The sequence below is a fragment of the Mercenaria mercenaria genome, chromosome 4 (assembly GCF_021730395.1).
Source record: "Mercenaria mercenaria strain notata chromosome 4, MADL_Memer_1, whole genome shotgun sequence".
Lineage (NCBI taxonomy): Eukaryota > Metazoa > Mollusca > Bivalvia > Venerida > Veneridae > Mercenaria > Mercenaria mercenaria.
The window spans coordinates 2,631,574-2,647,243 of record NC_069364.1 but is presented as its reverse complement, the minus strand read 5'-3'; the positions used below and the strand labels follow the sequence as shown (position 1 = coordinate 2,647,243).

The following is a 15,670-nucleotide window of genomic DNA, read 5'->3' as shown; positions in this document are numbered from 1 at the left end:
ATATAACACTTTAGTCAATTTCCTTTTTTGTTAAACTCAAGAAAAGGCGTCAGATATACCTTTCTGAGCCAAAATTAATAACTTGACAGTGAAAATTGGTCTCATTTCCCCAACTCTAGAAGTCCGAGACGAGATAACCAGGAGATACACGTGTGTGCACTTCTCTTTATATATGATGTCAGACAGAAAATCTGAAGAAAATCAACGTCTTATGAAATGACCTGTTGATATAAACCAGTGTTAATGCAAAAATGATTTACTGTCTTATTTTGACTATTGAAATTTCACCTTTAATAAATTTCCACAAAAAATAAGTTACGTGAGAACTGGGCTATAATAACCTTCGAGGTACTGAAATAATTTTTACCTATGTTGTTTTTTCTGATTTGACAATGACTCAACGATTACTCGAGTTGCTCCAAAAGCGATGAAAATATTTGGAGCCCCTCCACTCCATCCAAGCGGCCTGTCGCAAAATTCTGGACTGGCTGCTATTTCAAAACAGTCCCTTTTAGCAAGAAAGTACTTCCAGGAAAACCCATACGAGTAAACCCTACCAGTTTGGGTTCAAAAGTGCTGCCGGATGGTTTTGTAGTAACAACTAAATCTTTAGGATAGATTCCGGAAAGTTACTTCCGGTATTTTTTAAACTGACAACACGGCTCTCTTTTTTCTTTAAATTGAAATGGATAAAGTCAAGGGAATTGTTATTGTTAATGACGTCAAGAAGCAAGCGACATTTTGAGATGACTGAATTTTCTCTAAGAGATGCCAGCTTTGTTCTCCTTCTTTAGCGTCCATTATAAGCAGTTTTGGAATTTGGTGGCGAATTGTATCTATAACTCAGTTCCGTCCGCTCTAAATTTGCAAAGTTGAAAAAGGTATTCCCCCAGCAAACTGTACACCAAACATGCAATAAGCATGTCAAAGAGTTTCCATACAGGACGCAACCAAAGTCACCTTCTGGTTCCAATACTTGCCACACCCCCCAAAGATTTACTCTTCTCTAACAACTCTTTGCAGGTTATAGAATGTCTCTCTGCATTGCGTCATATTTTAAAAAACCATCTCTGTTTGGATACAACTGCGCCCAATGAGCGATCATTTGCATGTAAGTTTTTACTTGTCCCTTTCGAACTCGGAGCATTCTCGTAACTAAGGGTTGTCCATTTGAACATATTATCAGGCGAATTTTCTAAACCTGCAAATAAACAGGAAAATCATGTGACCGTTTTTAAGTGTTATATCTGCCGAATTTGACTGTGTAGTGTTCTTGTATGAAACCTTTCTTTGGTATTTGGAATTATTGCTAAAATTAAACTGAGTAATACATAAAACTGAATTTTAGTCAAACGAAGTTTGAACAGACCTTTGTTAGTAGGAGCTTAAGAATCGATCTTTACGGTAACGCACTACTTTACTAGTGGATTTTGAAACTCCGCCCCATGTGGTTTGGGACGGTCTGTGTATGAAAAATTGGAACCACTGCCTTACCCTTGCATGATCGTAAAAGGCGACTATAGGGTCTTAACACTTGGTTTTCTGTAACTCTGTGTTCCCGCAGGTATGCAAATTTTATTCCAACCTCATGTTTTTATTTCGATGTAAATAAGATGTGAAAACCCAAACTTGTAGTCCTGTTTGGCGCCATAAAACCTAAATATATATGTTGGTGCGCCGTAAAACCCAAAAAATAAATAAATTTGAAACTTCCGCCGAAAGCTAGCAAGACCACCTTGCGGCGAGGAATAGTTTTCTCTGTAGCAAAAAAAGAGTGTCATTCATTGCTTAAACGAATTTGTCACCAAATATCATGCAAGGGAGGATCCAATTTAGTTGGAAAAAAATATAATCTTCTCTTAAAGAATTTTGAAAATATGGTGAACAATATTCCTAGGCAAATAGAAAATGACGTCCAACGTGACACCGACCTTTATTTGGCAAAGTTTGATATTCGTTGTAATAGGTATGATGACACTTTTTTAGTGAATACATGTAGTTTTTTTTTTTCGAATTGTTACTTTCTTTTTGAGTAGTGAATTTGTTTTTCTGTAAATTTTCTTTTTTAAAAATTAAACCTGGTTGCTTTGAGCCGTTTTGCAGATATTGTCTTATTTCTTATTAATGTATTGATGAATATTAAATAATCTTGACAACTTAGGCTAAAAAAAATATGTTTGGTTTCTCAGGGCCCCCCCGCATACGGTGTTTACCCATCATATCTACATTCTTTATCAAAAAAAAATTGACGAAATTCGCGAAAAGAGAAAATTCAACAAAAAATGAGGTCGAAATAATGAAATAAGTGAGTACGAATAAATCGACAAAGGCATTTGGTGTTCTGTTTATTCTAAAGCTTTCATATACCCTTGAAGAAAACGTACCAAATTCAAGTTGATATCTTTTAACTGCATTGAGAACAATTATAAAAAAGAAGTGCTTGTTTTATATTGGGCCCGTTCAGTGTTCGGTTTTTACACCCGTTTTCAAAATCATTTTTAGTTATATCAGGCAGTCAGTTCACCTAACCACGCTCATGGGAAAGACCCGTAAATAGTTTCCTAAAGTCCGTAAGCAACTACCTACTTGCTCACATAATGAATCCTAGTCGTAGCCCGTGCTGGAACCACGACCATGGGTTTCAGTCAGAGGTTTCAAAGATTACAAGTCCAGGACTGTATCTCCTACACCAAAACCGCGAGCCTCAGTCGGGGCGTTGAATTCTTCATGTTAGGAAGCCATCTAGCTAGCTTACGGAAGGTCGGTAATTCTTCCGAGGTGCCTGCTCGTGATGAAATAATGCACGGAGGGACACCTGGGGTCTTCCTTCGCCATCAAAGCTGGAAAGTCGCAATATGACCCATAATTGTGTCGGTGCGACGTTAAACCCAACAAAATATATAAAATAAATAAACGATATGGGCTGCCGGACATGGATTGAATCAGTCAACATTCTACTCAGTTGTCACGTAGTGACAATGTGACCTTTTGTGATCATGTTTTGTCTGTCGTCAATTTCGTCTGGTGTCCATGCTTCAACAATTTCTTTTTTGATATATATAGCAATTTTCTCAGAATATATTGAGTGCCAAGTGCATCCTTCAGAACAAGAAGTGTCCTTATAAATTATTATCAGCATAAGGTGCAATGTCTTTAAGTGTGTTTAAAATGGATGTAGATCACTGGATTCCAAATAAAACGGGCAATGTCGTTAATAAAATTAAAAATAAAAGAAAATCCGCACTGCGTCATTAAAGTTTGCAAAATGTGGCCTGAGAAACTAACCATTATCTGTTTTTTGGGCCTTAAAATAAAGGTTATTAATTGACATATTACATACCAAAATAGTTTTGACTGAATAAATAGGACTTACCTCAGAAAAGTAAAACACCGAAAACCATGGAAATATATCCCTTGTGATGTGTGTTTCTCATTTAAACAGACGACAAACGATCTTTCAATTTGAATACGAAATGCATGACATTTCATAAAATTATACGGATATTGATTTTGTTACTATACAATTAGATCTACGTTAGTTTATTTTAGATTGAAAATGAATACAAAATGAGCAAAAATCTTGTAAATATACTTGTTAACGGCTCATTTGCATCTGTTTCATACTTTGCTTGATATACGATGTGATTATAGATGTTAGATAAAGTAATGAAATCCTCAGTTTATACGTTTTCGTTTACAATAAAACTTGAATGGATTTCTAGCTTTAGTTTGATTATCCTTTCTCGTAACACAGTTACCAACATCTTACTTACGCCATTCTGAAGAATTCCAGGCTAAATAGAAAGCACAATTTAAGTATTTCAAGAACTTATCAAAACACTAATCTAAAAATGTTATTTCATATTTCACATTTCAGCCTGCAAATAAGACAGAAAACTTTCGAGAAAATGCTTCTTTTTTGTTTTGCAAAGAAAATGCCAAAACGCAGAGTTACTGTTCTAAGGTTTTGCCCACAAATTTAAATGACCCATAGGGACATGCATAATGATGCATAAATATTATCTGGATCTTGAATCATAAAAGGGAAGTTCTAAAACTCCCCGCTACAGACTAGATAGACCAAGTATTACATGTATTATCTTGTCATTTTAGTATAGGCTTTTTCATTGAAAATTCTTATTGTAGATGAGCTTATGAGTCCTCTTATGCGCCAAGCGTTACAAAAATGCAACTTATAAACATTTTTCTGTTTTGATAAATGCAAAAACTGAACACAAGATTTTCTGCATTTTTTGCCATATAATTAAACTGACTTATATGAACCTGAAAAAAAGATGTATAACTTAAATCTTTATCTGAAATCATACAGAAGAAGTTCAAGAATGTTCTTGTTACATTTCTGATGGATCAGGAAGTATTCTTTCTATAACCGCTGTACCACTTTGTCCGCTCTAATGCATATTTCACGATCTATGTATAATTTACCGATGAAGGAGAAATAACCATTTTCAGGCCAAATAAACAAAGTATATAGAGACCTAACAAACTCTCTTTGGCGTCAGCGTCTGACTCGGTGTCCTCGTCGACAGGCTGGTTTAACATGACATTGATACGAAGTGTATGTCAGCGCCGGAAAAAGCAATGTGATGACTCTAGTTTTCAAGTCAAATTGCGTTAGAACTTTCTTTAACTATCACTTCCTCATTTTCTATTATTTTCTAGTGATATTTGAGCACTAGTCGGTACAACATGATCTGGCCTGGAAACGGCTTTTAACATATACATATGTATCAAATAATCACTAATATTTCGTGGTGAATGATGAAGTCCTTAATCTTATCATATTACTGTGTTTGATAATTAAAGTACTTTTATTGTGTGTGATTCAAGTAAGTTTTTTGATTGCATTCTGTCATATTGCATGTAAAAACTGAAACTGAATTCTTTGATTAAATGCCTATTTCTATACAATGACATATTCAATGGCGTTATACATAATAATAACAATAACCGTAATAATAACGACAATACTAATATTATAGTAACTATAATATGGGCCTTATCTAAACAAAAAGCCATGACCGCACCCTTCCCCCTGAGGTTATTTTACCCCTATTGCGGATACTTGTGCTTAAAGCCTTACATGGTAAGCCCGGACGGATTGCATATAGAGGTTCAGACACCCTTGTTAATGGTGCCATCACATATTATTTGGAAAAAAAAAGAATTACTATACACTACCCTACCCATAGAGCATGTACCAACAATTACGTTTAATTTAACAAACCTTGAAAATACAAATGTTAAAATGAAAAGCTTTTACAAAAAGTTGAAGTTCTATCACCTGCTGCTATCGCATATAAAACAGTCATCAAAAATTAAAATATTGGCACGAAGTCTCTGAAATACAGATTGGTTTAATGTGTCAAGTGATTACTTTTGTGCAGTTCTAACTGCAGTTAGATTCACAGTTTTGGACCAATAATACAGAAACTTATACCATTGAATGTTTTGCACTTGTTGTATGGAACAACACAGAAATTCAGAAATTACAAGGAATATACTGAGTAAGCAATTCTGTTAAATACATTGGTGCTCTGTCAATATGACAACTATACATGAAAGAAAGTATCTTGAACTCAATCCTTGCTTTCACCGGCAACCAATATAGGCATAAATAGGTCATACAATGCTTGTTTAGAACTGTCAACATCGGCAAATTTTTCGGTCAATGAATTATTGGATTTGGTGCCAGATTGTTCAGATACTACTTTAGTAATCAATACAGTCTTGGAATCACCTTTAACGTTCTCTATCTTTTCACTGAGTGTGTTTTTCTTTTGACGTTTGAGTTCAACATTGTATTCGTTTCTTACTGCTTTATACGACTCAAACTGATCTGTTTTACCGTAACGCCTCCATGTACGCTCGTACTTTCTAACTTGTCGTTTTAGATGTTGCAAAGTTTTATTGAACCATGGTTTGGGTGCTCTCTGAATTATCGTTTACTCTTTTATTGTAGCGTGCTTATTCAGGACATCCTCAATTTTCGATTTAAACTCAATTACAAACTTGATCGATATTCTATGAATCAACGTTTATTGCACTTAGATCGCTGGAAAAAACTGATTCATTCAAATTTTAGAAGTGTCTTAATGATACGCTCTTACTAACGATAGTCTTTTGTTTAAGATCTAAAAGCACTTTAACAACACGGTGATCAGATAAAAATGGTCCAGGCTCAAATTGTTCTACCTGAACACCCTTAAGTGACTCCGTTATGACTAGATCCAAGCTATGTCCTCCTGTATGAGTGATGAAATCAACATGTTTTTCGATGCCCATTGCTACTAGGGTGTCCTTGACTTTTGAAATAGAACGAACTGTTGTTAACGTTAACATGCAAATTGAAAAAGCCCATTATAAGTAAATTGTTATAATGTGGTAAAATGTTTTCGATGTAATCAAAGAATTCAACAACGAACTATTTACCAGACGATAGAGCCGGGGGTCTATCACACCCACTACGTGTATGGTCAAATTTTTGAAAACGAGTTTCCAAATACCATATTCAAAGCATCGTACAGAACCTTGAGTTACCCTTCGCATATTGATCGTGTTTCTACAAGTGATTGCAACACCACCGCCTTTTTGACACTTAATTTATATCTATGTATGTGATATTACATGTATTAAAAATCTCGAAGTTTATGATTTCTTGCAGTTAACTAGACTAGACTTCATTTACTCACCAAGGTATACAATATTCTTCGAGATATTTAAAATGAAGGATAGTTGCTATATATGTGAATCTGAAGCCGAGCTAAAAATAGCTAAGATAGTAAGATTTAACTTAAAAATAAACCAATGGAGTATTTAGACAGAATCGAACAAAGACTATAGCAAACAAGTTTATCATTTACATTAATGTACCCCTAAAATAATGCAATCCAAGCTCCATTCTCAATGCTCCTATTTCTTTAAAGAGAGACAAATAAGTGAGATAGGAGCGTAGAGGAATGACGAACGGACGTATAAAATGTTTGGCAGAAGACACTAAAGACGGAACAAGACGCGAGGACAAAGAAAAACAGAATAAGTGAATGAGGGACAACGTGAAAAAAATAGCACAAAATATTCCAATCAAAACAATACTAAGGGTGAAATAAGAGTTAATAAACATTACCTCAAAAAGTAAAGATAATGTACTGAATATTAATTTTCATTTGACAACTTGCATACTTTGCAAGCTAAATTTGAATAAACGAATGATAGAAAATAAGCAAATAAATAAGCATTTGTAGTTGTAGCTCACAAGTTCATCGGAATCTCGTTCAGGTATTACAACATCATTATTTATTGTTGCTTTCAATGGAAATAAAAATATTAACTTGAAATAATAATCTTCATTCAAATTGTAACTTAGTGACCTGCACCTGAAGCTTTCTTGAAAACACAACACCATTATGACAGTTCTAACATTTTTATTTCCTACGAAGAACAATGCACAGTTGCTTATAATGTTCAGTCGAATTTCAAAGTTATTTATAATCAATGTTCAATTAGCCTTTTAAAACAGTTCTATTTACGACTGTGTTAATACAATTTCTTATCTATAAATATATTTCAACCTAGCTTTTAACAATGCTTATTAAGTTTCAGCTCATGAGTGCGGGACCAAGTCCCTAGCCCGTCACCTGGGCTGCTCCCCCCAGATCACAGTGTATATAGAGGATATTTGTTTGTTTTGAGTGAATATGGAATATATCTCACTGAGAAGTGAGAAAATTTCAAATATTTTCACGAGCTCGGAGCGCGAGTGAAAATGTGAAAATTTTCTCACTTCGAGGTGAGATATATTCCATATTCACTCAAAACAAACAAATTTTCTTTTTTTTTTTTTTTTTTTGCTCAATTACGTTGAGAAATGCATTTTGCAACTGTTTTAATCTCAGCGCGGGAAACAGACGCGCGTAAACAGACATGACGTCAGACGTGCTGTGACAATATAAAGTTCCATTTTGTTTTATATTTTGCTGCATAACGGTATGAAATTCTCTTTAAGTAAAATAATTTGAATCGAGAAATAAAAAGAACAAAGTGCGACTATAATTTTCATCCTGTTTTTAGCAAATAATTTAAAATTCATACACAATGTATGAGGGGGCGGAGCTCATATCTCTCACAGTGTGAAAATATAGATATCATATTTTCACAGTGTGAGCGATGAGATATGAAAATATTTAACTGATAGAATACAGTATTTCAATAGCAAGCATAAAATAAATTGAGATTATATACGAGAACACAGGAAAACTTTGCAGACACATCATTCAATTTCTTGTCAACTTAGTAATTATACTTAGATAATTCACGGACGTTTTTATAGCAGACGATACTTCAAAAGCATATACCACTACCAAATAAAAATAATAGCAGACTCAGTTTGACCGAGCCTGTTAATGAGAAGTAATGAAAGGTTGCAACATTCATCATGCGTTCTGGCACCGGCCAAAGTGGAAATTAGGTTCGGCTGTAAAAAGTCTCCCCGTACTTGGATTCAGTGTTGTTATATTTTCTGGTCCTTTGGGATCATGGAGTTCATTCAACATATGTGTAATAGAGTTCCGCTTAAGCCGGTGTTATGGGGCGTGAGAGGTGTTGCACATTTCATTACCTCTCATGAACAGACTCAAACCGAGCCTGCTATTATTCTTCTTGGTTGCATTCTTTGCTTCCAAAGGATCTTTTTACAGATTTTATTGAATGTTCTTCATGATTCCAAAAGACTAGAAATTATCACAACATTTAGTAAAGTTTTCTATCAAAAGGTGTTCATGAAACGTTAGTCTATTTGTGTTACTGCATATTTTCAAGATGAGAAGAATTGTGAAAATTTCCTGTTAGAACTTATAAAATGGGTACGAAACCTAAGGTTCAAACGTTTGGCCTCGAGATATGACACTCATCTTGATCCACCGGGACTAACATATGCATGTAGGTTTTATACTTGTACTCTCTTGAAGTTGGAGTGTTTTCGTAACTAAGAAGGATGTCCATTCTGAACAGGTTTCAGCTGTAATTAGCTAGTCTGCACAAAACAAGTACTGTAAGTGTATTAATATTAGCGGAGTACTAATTTTCGCGCTATTAGCGGGATTGGGCATGCGCTAATTCATGTCTAGCATTAATATTAGACTGAAATGAAAGGCTTTTCTTAAAAAAGTGATATTTATAGTATTGAAAATACCGTAATTACAATGCAACAGAACACAAAGAAATATATATTTATTGTGTAAATATGACAATAACTGCATTCCTAACTATAATTCTGCATAAAGTTTTGAATAGAATAATTTAACCTGTTTGAATATAAGTACAAAAGTCATCTTTTTTGTAAATTAAGTTGCATTTTTTTTTATCTTCGCCATTGTCCAAAAACATGGTATATAACATGTTCAGAGTAGATCGCCAGTTTGTCCGGTCGCGCTAATTACGAGTGTCACCATAACATTTTTTAGTGCTTTGAAAACCAAGTGTAAATTTGAAAACAAACAATTATAACCATTCTGCACTGTATACATGTACAAATTTACAGTATACAGATTAACACTGATCTAAACGGATGTAGATTTTATGTCATACTGTAGACCTATGCATGTTTCTGTTTAGTTGCCTGGTCGATTTCATTACGAATACCATTCAGTCACCAATTGGCTACTTTAGAGCTGGTGATACTGCGCTAATACAAGTACGCGCTAATAATTCGAAACTACTCAATTTAAGGCGTTTGCGCTAATATTTAGCTGCGCTAATATAAGTACACTTATAGTAATGAAATTCTGAAGTTTAGCTGTATAGATCCCCAGACTACAGAAATATTTGGTGAACGAAATAAGTCCTTACCAACAATCTAGCTATCAAATACTGAACTGTTTAGTAAGAATGGATACTTAAAATACTCTCAAAATGATGCCCCCCCCCTCCCCCACCTCCCTCTTAGTCCCTCTTTAAAGATGAATGCCAAGAAATAGAAAGAATATACAGAAATCTAAATAAACAATTGCTTTAAACTACGACAAACCTAGTAAAATTCAGCACTGGGACATTATTGCAAATGCATTACATCAAAGATTTATCAAGAAGAAAAGGTAAGGGAAGATTTTTTGGAAGCACAGGGCACCACAAACACAGCCTCAGAGCCGCGCATTTGCAAAGTAGGCCCTAAACAAAAAGAAGCTGTAACGGAGAAATTTACAAACAGGTTGTTTCAAAAATCCAAGTACATTTTAATTATTATGCAAAATATAGGAAGCGGGGGAGGAAGGGGTAAGTGGTGGAAAGGGGTTGGGGGTTGAAGGGGAATGTGGAACAAGGATGAATATTCAAAGAATGCTACATATTCCTTAATCAAAGTTACCTTACAACGTAAACCACAGCAGCACATACACTCATGTACAAAAGACAATCTCTCACACACACTAACACACACACACACGCACACACACGCACGCACGCACACATACACACACACACACACACACACACACACACACACACACACACACATACACACAACTTACATAGATAAACAGACAAGTAAGATATAACAACACTGTAGGGCACCGCCCAAGATACACAGACGCACAGGCACACAAACGCACACATGAACGCACCGCCTTAGGATTCCGGCAGCCAAAATTAAGGTGGACACGATAACTTACTCATAGTTAAAGGGGAGGGGGTGCCAAAGCAAGGGAGCGCAATTGCAACGAGGAGGGTGGGGGGGGGGGGAGGATACACCAATGTACTCAACAACTTGTCTGAAGTCAGAGCACCAAGAGCCTAACTTTTAAGGACACGACTAAGAAAGCTGCAAGACAAAATTCCACTCCCTCCGTCCGTTGTATGTAGGATTTAGGAAAAAATCATCATGGAGTCTTACACTTTATTAGTCATCGCACCATCAAATAGGAAAGCGTAGCGATTAACTGTAAAGCGGTCAACTGTGCTTCACGATTTTCGCATCGTATCCTCTTTTGATAAACCTTTTAACACATTTTACAAATATCTGATTAAAATAAGGACTATGTTTAATTTTCCGAATTTTATAAACTACATCTCCATAGTATTCCGGGTGTGTAAGTCTGAGTTTTAAAAGTGTTTTTAGGTTAGTATTATATTTCTGTAACAGTTCGGACGATCTGGAAAGCTTTCCGTAGCTTATGATAACGGTAACCCTGTTGTAATAATTTGTTTGGTGATATGAAGATTTCATTCATTAAAATCCTCTAACTTTGAGCAAGCTCTTGCAAAACGAATAAGTTGTGAAATATATATATACCGAATGGTGTAACTCGAGGGACATCTCCATCAAGGTGAGGGAAATTGACAATTTCAAAATTAAAATCGTCTGTTTTGTCATCTATTTTCGTTTCTAGATTATTATTTACAATAGTTTTTTAAAGCCTTGAACTATCTGAAAGTTAGACCCCGTTATGCAGTCCTTTTTATACGCCCGAAGGGACGTATTACAGTGGCGTAGCTTCTATAAGGCACTGCTGGTCCGGGCCTGCAGATTTTCCGAGAAAGCGAAAAAATAAAAATGCCAAATATGCAATAAAAAAATCGAAGGGTAAGGGGGGTTAGGCTGTTGGAGGTAATGAATCAGTCACTAACGGGAGCGTACCTGGATGGTTTTGAACTGTACGCTAGATATGAGCAGCATAGTTACGAACGAAGCAGCGATGCTGTGAGTATGATGTAGGTGAAGGAGGGGGTCTCCATCTCCCAGAAAATTGTGATTTAGTGAATGTTTTAAGCAAGAGATGCGTTCTCTTGCTATATTTCAGCGTTAATCTATTTTGTTTGTCACATATGTACTACATATTACGGAGGTAATCATTTAAAATCAACGTTTAGCACACCGCTCATGCTTAATGGCAGGGATCGTGACATTGTCTAAAAGCAAAAACTGCAACTCAAGCAGCCCAGGATATTTTGAGGAATACAACCATTTTTCGTATACTTTATTTACAATTAAGAGTCCTAATTAACTTGACCATGAAATTGTGTATAGCTCTAGCACGGCTTAGACTTAGAACGTTGAAGAATCAGAGTTCTGTGAATTGCACTATACAATCTACTCCCTGTTTTCGTACATTAGACATCAATAGTAACAGTAGATATATGGTTATGTTTCAAATTATTTGTGTCACTGAAACACTATGTCATTCTATGATATATTTTACTGTACAACTGCCATGACCCGCTCACGCCAAAGGGGCCTAATACTATGGCAGTTTGGGTAACTGCATCTAACTGCTACACACGTGAAAATCGAATATTCGAACCGTGTGCAAAGCTGTCACTATGATTATTTATTTATTTATTTATTTATTTATTTAATATCCTCCACAACGTCAAGATTACATAGGCAATGAATGGAACGTTACCTAGCACATTAAAGGTATACTAGTTTTGTTTTGTTTTTATCGTATTTGAAATCTTCGTCAGGGCATTAATTTAATGCATTGCGTCTGCATCAAAATTTTGGTAAGTTTTTGATACCTCGCACTTTAAAGGTATACTAGGTTTTTTTTTGTTGTTATCGTATTTGAAATCTTCGTCAGTGTTTAATTTAATGCATTGCGTCTGCATCAACATTTTGGCAAGTTTTGGCAAGTTTTTGATTAATGTATCTATGCACACATTGCAAACGTTTCAAGTTTTCTCACGGGAAACTTAACATTTTTTAGTCAGATTAAACATCTAATTTTGGCAAATGCAAATTAAAACTGCGCGAATTGCTAAAAGTATTTCTGTATTCAGATCTGGATATAGATTGATAGATTTATTGCAACCATTAATAAAGTCTTCGATATCACGTAAGCAGTCCCGGTTAACGGATGACTATCATTTTTATTCTCCCACTGCTCTGTTTTATTGCATCTTACTGAAACTTGAATAGTAGTCAGGCGGGTGATCCTTTGTGCAAACAGATTCCGACATGCCCAAATTGAGTATACCGAGGTTCAATGGGCAAAGTGATATGTAGGTATGTTTGTAGAAAACGAGCGCTCGGTAGTTGCCGTATAAACTTGCATGCACAACAGAATCTCGCTTTTGACTGAGTATCGCAACTAGGGGTTTGTGGCAAAATGTTTCGCCGTAAATGGTGGTCTAAATCTAAAACATCCAAACATCCAGTTTATATACATGTACCGGTATGCTGAGATTTAGTGTCAATAAATATAAATCATTGGCTAAACTTTTTGTAATAGCAGCAAATATTTATACTGTGTTTAGCTATACATGCTTGTTTGTTTGTTTGGGGTTTAACGCCGTTTTTCAACAGTATTTCAGTCATGTAACGGCGGGCAGTTAACCTAACCAGTGTTCCTGGATTCTGTCCCAGTACAAACCTGTTCTCCGCAAGTAACTGCCAACTTCCCCACATGAATCAGAGGTGGAGAACTAATGATTTCAGACACAATGTCGTTTATCAAATAGTCACGGAGAACATACGCCCCGCCCGAGGATCGAACTCGCGACCCCGAGATCCGTAGACCAACGCTCTTACCTACTGAGCTAAACATACATTACGTCTTATTTTAAACCTAGGGCATATGTACAAATTTGAATTGATGATTTTATACTTAACCTCTGAAACTGTTTAGGGTTTACCTACATAATTGTTTTCCATGGCATTAAAACACTTGCTTTACCTCCATTTTTCGCTTGTTTCTTCTAAGTTTGTCACTTAGGCAGATAGAATTTTTGGTTTTTGTGAGACATATCTATGCAAAATGTCTTCTACATGTATAGAAAACTTCAACTAAACGGATGCACAATATACTGACACATATGTAATTAAAATCATACGAATTCATTTAAAACATACGAAGCTTTAAACGATTCACAATATATGTTCGACATCAAATGATATGTCCGTACTCCCTATACAAGGTTTGTTCACTTTTACGCTATAGATCGCCACTGCAAACTGCAAAGAAGATAAGTATGATATACAGAAATGAAGCACTATCAGTATGCCCAGCTTTGTAAGCAATATGTAATTTAGAAAGAAGAAAAATACACATAGATGTATCGTTCGAAGGTGTTGCCACCGGCCGTTCCTGTGCGGTTCCCACAGTATTCCTTTATATGTTCGTTTTGTTCTCGCTGACAGTTTGTGTCGAATTTGAATTGTATGCACAGGCGTATAGGCGTATGCCCAGATACGCGCCTGACCAATATTGAACATGTAATTAGAGCGTATTTATTAGATATTTCCATGATTAAAAAAATAAAACAGATACCAATAGTTTCAATTATTTTCTCGCTCGTATACCACCGCCCCGCCAATTATCGCCCCGCAACTTTATTAATGTTGGCAAATAGACAGTACTTGCGCTGAAAAAAGGGTTGCGAATGTCATGATCAAATTACGCGGACGGGATTCGATCCCGCGACCTCCGGGTTAGGAGTCCGACGGTACTTACAGGGGATTTTTTTACCAAGAGGTGAAGGGGCCGGCCAGGCCTGTTATTTGGGGGTGGGGGAGAGAGAGGAAATAGCTAGGTATTTGTGCAAAGGGGAATAAAAACCTGATGTAAAGTCAATTTTTGTGGAAAACTGCATGATTTAAAAGAAATTTACTGAGGGGAAGGGGCCTATCAGCGGCCCCTATTATGAAGGGGAAGAAACCCTGATTTAATTCTACCCCTACACCTCGGTGCCTTTCAATAATTCGTGAATCTAATGCATATTGAAAACAAAAACTGTTTCAAGTTTATTAAAATTTGAAAGTATTGTTTTTGATTAACGACGTCTAGTCTGTGCTGTAAAATCTGTTTCATAGTACAAAATGCATATCCTTAAGTGCGTATACAGCTTATTTTCCAGTTGAATAATTATTGAAGTGTGCATCTGTTTAATAATTAATGATTTACTACATTTTATCGGTGCATAAATATAATTCGAAGGCGGCGTCGAGTATATGGGATACACTTTTATTTCGGACCCTGTAAAGATGGTAATGAATAGTAACTGTTTCGGAGTGATAAACTGAACACAGTGAATAGTTTGTAAAAGAATCAACGATATTGCACAATAGATTTTAGTGAATAAACAAAAAATGGCAAAAAGAAAACATAAAAAATGTATGTAATGCAACTTATTATGTGATTTAAAACAATGCTATCTGTCTTTCCGCTCCTTATTTGTAGAGCAGAAAATATTTTTTTATTTACAATTTCGTCAAAATGTTGATCCGATTTATTGATAAGGGAGGTTACTCTGTAAGTCAAGTTTTCTATTTCTGATCTTAGCATGACCTACTTACCTATCTCATTTTCTATAAATAGAACACACCGCAGATATACCATACTGCAACGCGTGAATCGCCCGGACAAGGGAGCGTTCATGTATTTTACAAATAACCTTTCAGTAAACTTCGAAGAGAATATTAAAAATTAAAAATACGGAAAATTACAATTTGCCTGCATAAAATTCCATGAAAAAAAACCGTATTAAAAAACTAAATAAAGGAATCAATAAGCATATATATGTTCAAATGAACGAAGGAAGTGCCGCTGTTAACTTATTTTTAACCGTTTGTCTTATTTTCTTTGTTGATAGGTACAGTGATGTAATTTCAGAATGCGCACATTTTTGCAAATTCCTATTTCTATTTGTTTTTTGTTTG

The 15,670-nt window shown here is 35.5% G+C and overlaps 1 protein-coding gene across 1 annotated transcript in view; it reads right to left on the bottom strand.

Moving 5' to 3' along the window:
- Positions 1–3,530, bottom strand: part of LOC123550819 (3-[(3aS,4S,7aS)-7a-methyl-1,5-dioxo-octahydro-1H-inden-4-yl]propanoyl:CoA ligase-like) — a 52,670-nt gene extending 49,140 nt beyond the window's left edge. Inside the window, exon 1 of the mRNA XM_045339211.2 lies at positions 3,374–3,530. The gene's annotated coding sequence lies outside the window, so the exon portion shown is untranslated. The remainder of the gene's footprint in view (positions 1–3,373) is intronic.
- Between the last annotated feature and the right edge of the window lie 12,140 nt (positions 3,531–15,670).